A 7,320-nucleotide genomic window follows, 5' to 3' on the forward strand; every position below is an offset into this window, starting at 1 on the left:
CCGTTGGCAGATGAAGGGTGCCCGCCACCGTGACATCCCCGAGCCTGCAGTATCGCCAACCCTCCTGAGCGGCAACACCCCCTACTCTGTGCTGTAGCATCGCTGACCCTGCCTCCTGTGACCTTCCTGAGACGCTCCACCACTGCCGCTCATCCCTGGTGTGCATTAGGATTAAGACAGATTAGGATTATAAAACGGACCCTCATTTTAAAATTGAAAATTACTTTTTTTTATTTACCTCCTCTAAATTTGGGGTACATCTTATAATCCAGTGCTTCTTATAAAATGAAAAATATGGTATATAGTGTAATAGGGGTGGTATAGAGTAAGGAAGGGACAAATAGAGGGAAGGAATAGAACAATCTCTGATGGTCAAGGAATAAAGGGCCCGTTACACGCGTCGATTTATCATGCGTTCGCATGAGCGATCGCACCCACCCCCGTCGTTTGTGCGTCACGGGCAATTTGTTGCCCATGTCGCACAAAGTCGGTAACCCCCATCACACATACTTACCTCTCAAATGACCTCGCTGTGGCCGGCAAACATCCTCTTCCTGAAGGGGGAGGAACGTTCAGCGTCACAGCGACGTCACACAGCGGCCGGCCAATAGAAGCGGAGGGGCGGAGATCAGCGGGACGTAACATCCCGCCCACATCCTTCCTTCCTCATTGCCGGTGGACGTAGGTAAACTGTGTTCATCGTTCCCGGGGTGTCACACGGAGCGATGTGTGCTGGCTCGGGAACAATGAACAACCGGCGCGCAGAAGGACGATCGATTTTTTGAAAATGAACGACGTGTCAACGAGCAACGATAAGGTGAGTATTTTTGCTCGTTAACAGTCGTTTGTAGCTGTCACACGCTACGATATCTCTAACGATGCCGGATGTGCGCCACGGAATCCGTGACCCCGACGACATATCGCCTGATATATCGTAGCGTGTGACGCCGCCCTAAGAATGAGGTAAGATAAGATATGTGACATCCTCCCTTGATGTCTAAATTAGTAAGGGAGAAAAGAACGACATAGCAAATAGCAATAAAAGAGTGAAGGACGACATCTCTGGTGATCTAGAGAAGTAAAAAGATTAGTGGAAGACATCCTTGGTAGTTTTAAGCAAAAAAATAGAGTAAAGGAAGACATCATTCATGGTCTAGAAAAAGGAAAGACATCTCTTTTAGTCTATAGCAATAAAAAATTCAGTAAGACGTCCCTGGTGGTCTAGAGCAGTAAAAAGGTAAGGGAAAGACATCCCAATTGTTCTGGTGGAAGTAAAGATCATCCTAGACAATTCTTGGCAATATCTGTACAATTTTTTAGTAATTATTTTTTCTGATTTACTATCCACTAGACCTGATGCTTGGATGTTTTGTTTCCTCCCTATACTTAAAATTATATTCTTTTAATTTGCAGCTTCAGGGGAAGCGTGTTCATATAACACATGTAATTAAACACGCAGAACAAAACCCTTAAAGGGGCATGTTGAGACCGTTTCTCAGAGTTCATGGAGATGGATAGATGCGAATGTCATGTTTTACCAAAATAATTCCCTAATTGTGGAGCAACCAGGCAATCTACATAAAAAAGCAAATAAGCCCTTAAAGTTTTTATTATATAGTAAGAACCATGAGGTGTAAATCAGCACTAGGAGTGTGAACACAGGAGTATAAACAAAAATTATTCAGACCCCTTTAAATTTTTCACTCTTTGTTTCATTGCAGCCATTATTTCAATTAAAAAAAAGTTCATTTTTTTTCTCATTAATGTACACTCTGCACCCATCCCCCATCTTGTCAGAAAAAAAACAAATGTAGAAAAACTAAAATATCACATGGTCATAAGTATTCAGACCCTTTGCTCAGACACTCATGTTTAAGTCACATGTTGTTTATTTCCTTGTGATCCTCCTTGAGATGGTTCTGCTCCTTCATTGGAGTCCTGCGGTGTGTAATTAAACTGATAGGACTTGATTTGGAAAGGCGCACACCAGTCTATATAAGACCTCACAGCTCACAGTGCATGTCAGACCAAATGAGAATCATGAGGTCAAAGGAACTGCCCAAGGAGCTCAGAGACAGAATTGTGGCAAGGCACAGATCTGGATAAGGTTACAAAAGAATTTCTGCAGTACTCAAGGTTCATAAGAGCACAGTGGCCTCCATAATCCTTAAATGGAAGAAGTTTGGGACCACCAGACCTATTCATAGACCTGACCATCCACCCAAACTGAGCAATCGTGGGAGAAGAGCCTTGGTGAGAGAGGTAAAGAAGAACCCCAAGATCACTGTGGCTGAGCTCCAGAGATGCAGTAGAGAGATGGGAGAAAGTTCCACAAAGTCAGCTATCACTGAATCCCCTCCAACAGTTGGGCTTTATGGTAGAGTTGCCCGACGGAAGCCTCTCCTCAGTGAAAGACATATGAAGCACGCATAGAGTTTGCAAAAATACACATGAAGGACTCCCAGACTATGAGAAATAAGGTTCTCTGGTCTGATGAGACAAAGATTGAACTTTTTGGTTATAATTCTAAGCGGTATGTGTGAAGAAAACGAGGCACTGCTCATCACCTGCCCAATACAATCCCAACAGTGAAATATGGTGGTGCCAGCATCATGCAATGGGGGTGTTTTTCAGCTGCAGGGACAGGACAACTGGTTGCAACTGAAGGAACTCTCCAGAGTGCTCTGGACCTCAGACTTGGCCAATGGTTCACCTTCCAACAAGACAATGACCCTAAGCACACAGCTAAAATAACAAAGGAGTGGCTTCAGAACAACTCTGTGACCATTCCTGACCGGAACAGCCAAAGTCCTGACCTAAGTCCAATTGAGCATGTCTGGAGAGACCTGAAAATAGCGTCCACCAACGTTCAACATCCAGCCTGACGAAACTGGAGAGGATCTGCAAGGAAGAATGGCAGAGGATCCCCAAATCCAGGTGTGAAAAACTTGTTGCATCATTCCCAAGAAGACTCATGGCTATGCTAGCTCCAAGGGTGCTTCTACTCAGTACTGAGCCACAGGTCTGAATACTTATGACCATGTGATATTTCAGTTTTTCTTGCTTAAAAATTTTGCAAAAATTTCTACATTTCTGTTTTTTTTCTGTCAAGATGGGGGATGGGGTACATTAATGAGAAAAAAATTAACTTTTTTGAATTTACCAAATGGTTGCAATGAAATAAAGAGTGAAAAATTTAAAGGGGTCTGAATACTTTCCATACCCATTGTAAAATTCATAGCAAAAGTTTCAATTGCTTCCCCATGTAAGAACATACACACATATATATATATATATATATATATATATATATATATATATATATATATATAAATATATATATATATATATATATATATATATATATATATATATATATATATATATATATAGTGGAGTAGGTGCTGTCATATTGCCTAATTTCTATCAAAAGGGAGAGAGACATACTGCGGCACATACACAGTAATTCTGCCTCTATAGAAGTCCCTTAGTCATCTCTGTAAAATGTTCCCACAGCCCCTCCAAAATGATTTCCCCACAGCCTCCCACAGTATGATGCTTCCAGAGCCCCCTCGCAGTATGGTGCTCCCATAGACCCCCTCAGCACAGTACTCCCACAGCCCCCCCCCAGTATGATGCTCCCACAGCTCCCCTCAGTGTGATTCAACCACAGCGCACCATTAGTATGATGGCCCCACAGCTCCCCTTCAGTATGACTCCACAGCCCCCCCTTCAGTATGATGCCCCCACAGGCCCCTCAGTATGATGCTCCCACAGCTCCCCCAAAATGATTCCCCCACAGCCCCCCTTCAGAACGATACCCCCATGACCCCCTCATTATGATGCCCCCACAGCCCCACTCAGAATGATTCCCCCACAGGCACCCTCAGAAAGATGCTCCCACAGCCCTCCCTTAGTATGATGCTCCCACAGCTCTCCTTCAGTATGATGACTCCACAGCCTCCTCAGCACGATGCTCCCACAGTTCCGCTCAGTATGATGGTCCCACAACCCCCCTCAGTTCGGTGCTTCCGCAGCTCCCTTCAAAATGATTACCCCACAGCCCCCCTCAGAATGCTGCTCCCGCAACTCCCCTTCTCGGTATGATGCTCCCACAGCCCCCTTCAGTATCCCCGCAGAATGATTCCCCATACAGCCCTCACTCAGTATGATGCCCTCACAGCTCCCCTTTAGTATGATGCCTCCACAGCCCCCCTCAGTATCATGCCCCTAGAGCGCCCCTTCAGAATGATGCCCTCACGACCTCCCTAATTGTGATGCCCCCACAGCCCCACTCAGAATGATTCCCCCATAACCCCCCTCAGTAGGATGCTCCCACAGCCCTTCCTTAGTATGATGCTCCCACAGCTCCCCTCAGTATGATGCCCCCACAGCCCCCTCTGTATGATGCTCCCGCAACCCCCTCAGTATAATGCTACCACAGCCCCCTCAGCACGATGCTCCCACAGCTCCCCTCAGTATGATGCTCCCACATACCCCCTCAGTATGATGTTCCTACAGCCCCCCTCAGTACGGTGCTTCTGTGTCGCCCGAGGGCCAGGGGGTACTCAGATCCGGGCCACGGGGTCACTTCTGTGGGTATCACGGTAGCGTGACCCGGTCTGTGATCCCAGGCTCCACAGTAAAAGGGGATTTGGTAAGGGAGATTGTCCGTGACGCCACCCACGGTTGTGGTGAGGTTGTGACACCACCGCTGCTCTGGACGGGGATCCCGGGAGTGATGGTATGGAGCAGCTAGATGTTAGTTCTCCCCTCCGTGGGTAGGGGGTTGATTGTCCCGGGGCCCGGTGAGGTAGGTGGATGGGTAGCAGGCGGGTTACGGAGCCTGGTGAGGTGCAGGGTCGCAGGGGCAGTGCTATGCCGCACGGCACGGGGTACTCACTCAGCCAGTAATCACGACACAGTCCTTGGTAAAACACTCGGCTGGATGGACGGGTGCCCACAGATGGCTGCGGTTGTTGTTTCTCCCTTACCCAGTTTGGTGGTGTAAGTCCTTTCTTCCACCTCCGTGCACGCTCCTCCTGCGCTCCGGCTTCCAGCTGGCTCCCCGGTTCGGTACCGGTGGGCCACCGCCCAGCCCCGGCTACCTACGGTTCCACCAACTATCTCCCCGGCTCCCTGCAGACGGCCACTACCGTCTGCCTGACTCTCTGCTGCACGAGGGCCCTAGGCTCCAATCCTAGGCCCCAGTCTGCGTCTGCCTCTCTGCAGACCTCCTCTCTCTTCCTCTCCTAGACTTGTCTGGGCTTGATTCTTTCCTCAGGCCAGCTAACTCCTGGGTGGGCGTCTCCATCTCCTGACTCCGCCCACCTGGTGTGTCAGTCTGAGCCCGAGTAAAGGAATCAAGTTTCACTGGGGATGTCTGCTGTGAAACTGCTGGGGGTGGGGGTGTGTGTGTTGTTACCTGTGGCCCCTGGCTTGTCCAGGGCGCCACATTCCCCCTTAGCAAAATGCAGACTGTCCTCGGGCTGCCCGTCCATCACCGGTTTTATTTTTCTTTTTTTTTTTAAACTGCAAAAGATTAAAACATTAAACACAAGTGTCACAAACCACCGGGGGGGTCACTCAGAAATCCCCCGCGCTGGCTACCAGTACGTCACAATCGGGGGGTAACAAGTGGGGGTCACCCCTCCTTTATACCTCCCGACCGACAGACAGAGCACGTGACGCGCTCTCTAGCGCCCCTCTTATAGTCAGGCCAATTATGGAATTGCCCGACAATAAGCAAGGAGGCCGCTATACTACTTATGCCGATTATTGAAGGGTCCCCGGTGAGAGTAAGGTATATATTCCCCCGACCTCCGCGGGCGGAATATATAAAATCTCCCCGAATCTCACTGGCCTCCCCACAATAATCCTTGGCACAATTCGCTGCCACCAACCGATTTACGGTAACTATTAGCCGAACACACAGACGTGGGATTCAAGATCGAGATAACAGAACAGCCCAAGATTAATTATATAATTTAATCAGCCTAAACCACACTAGAAACTACAATATATACAATAGGGAATCTACAGAATATACATATGTCAGAGTACAGTTACAATCAAAGCATGGGTTACAAACAGGCATACACAGTTCCAGCAGTTACCTTGTTGCGTCTGGCCACAGGGGGGCGCTGTACCCAGGTTTTCTAGGATCCTTCCCACAGATGTTTCCTACACGTGCCCCCAGCGAAAAGAACACTGGAAAATGGCCGAAGTAGGGTTATCAACCTGGGCAGATCCAGGTCCCCTCCTACCTTCGTGACCTCAGAGGGAGCACTGCTCCACCCCTGGCTTGAGTTATGGACAATCCACAACATGGAATATGGGCCATAACTTTGCCTGGGAGCGTCGTAGGCGGACGCCAATGCTCTCATTGTGACAGTTATGAATTTAGCTACAGAACGAGGGGACTCATGACCTGTCTGCCAGTTCCCCATTGGCTGATATCACGCCTGGGGCATTTCCCAATGTCCTGCTCCCATAAAAAGGGTGTGCCGGCATCGTCCGCATGCGGGGACACCATTTTTATGGTTGCCATATTTATCGGAAATATGGCTTGCGAGATATGAACCATTTTTTACTGGAGTCGTTCTGTCTGGATACTTCCAGAGCCTTGCTAATTAGATAGCAGCTCCTACTACAGGGTGACGGCAGGGAGTCATCCTGTGTCCATTGTTCCCACACCACCTCATCTCCATATCACAGGACATGGCCATGGAGGTGTAAGTGGAACACTGAGAACAAGAAGGGAGGGGGGCACTGCCAGGGAGTGATGAGGGATTATGACTGGAGTCATAATTCATCTTCATATCCCGGGATTTGCCTCACACCTCCCCCCTTTTGAGGGCGCTAGGGGGCAGCACACTCCGGTGTTCCCCCGTGCGCCCGTCCGCGACCTCTCCTTGTCGGGACAGCCCGTCTGCGTTACCGTGGTCACGGCCCCTTTTGTGGCGAATGGTGAAGTTGTATTGCTGGAGCGCAAGGCTCCATCGCAACAATCGCCCATTCGTCCCAGAGACGGTGTGCAACCAGCTGAGGGGATTGTGGTCCGTCTCCACGATGAAGTGGCGCCCGTATAGATAGGGTTGCAGACGCTGCAGGGCCCACACTATGGCCAGGCACTCCTTCTCCATCGTGGAATAGGCAACTTCCCTTGGTAACAGCTTCCTGCTCAGGTACAAGACTGGGTGCTCTTGGCTCGCAGAGTCCACCTGGCTGAGCACCGCACCGAGGCCGAAGTCACTGGCGTCGGTCTGTACTACAAACGGCCGCGTGAAGTTGGCTGCCTGTAGCACGGGCGGGCTGGAC

Source organism: Anomaloglossus baeobatrachus, chromosome 1 (genome assembly GCF_048569485.1).
Source record: "Anomaloglossus baeobatrachus isolate aAnoBae1 chromosome 1, aAnoBae1.hap1, whole genome shotgun sequence".
Taxonomy (NCBI): Eukaryota; Metazoa; Chordata; class Amphibia; order Anura; family Aromobatidae; genus Anomaloglossus; species Anomaloglossus baeobatrachus.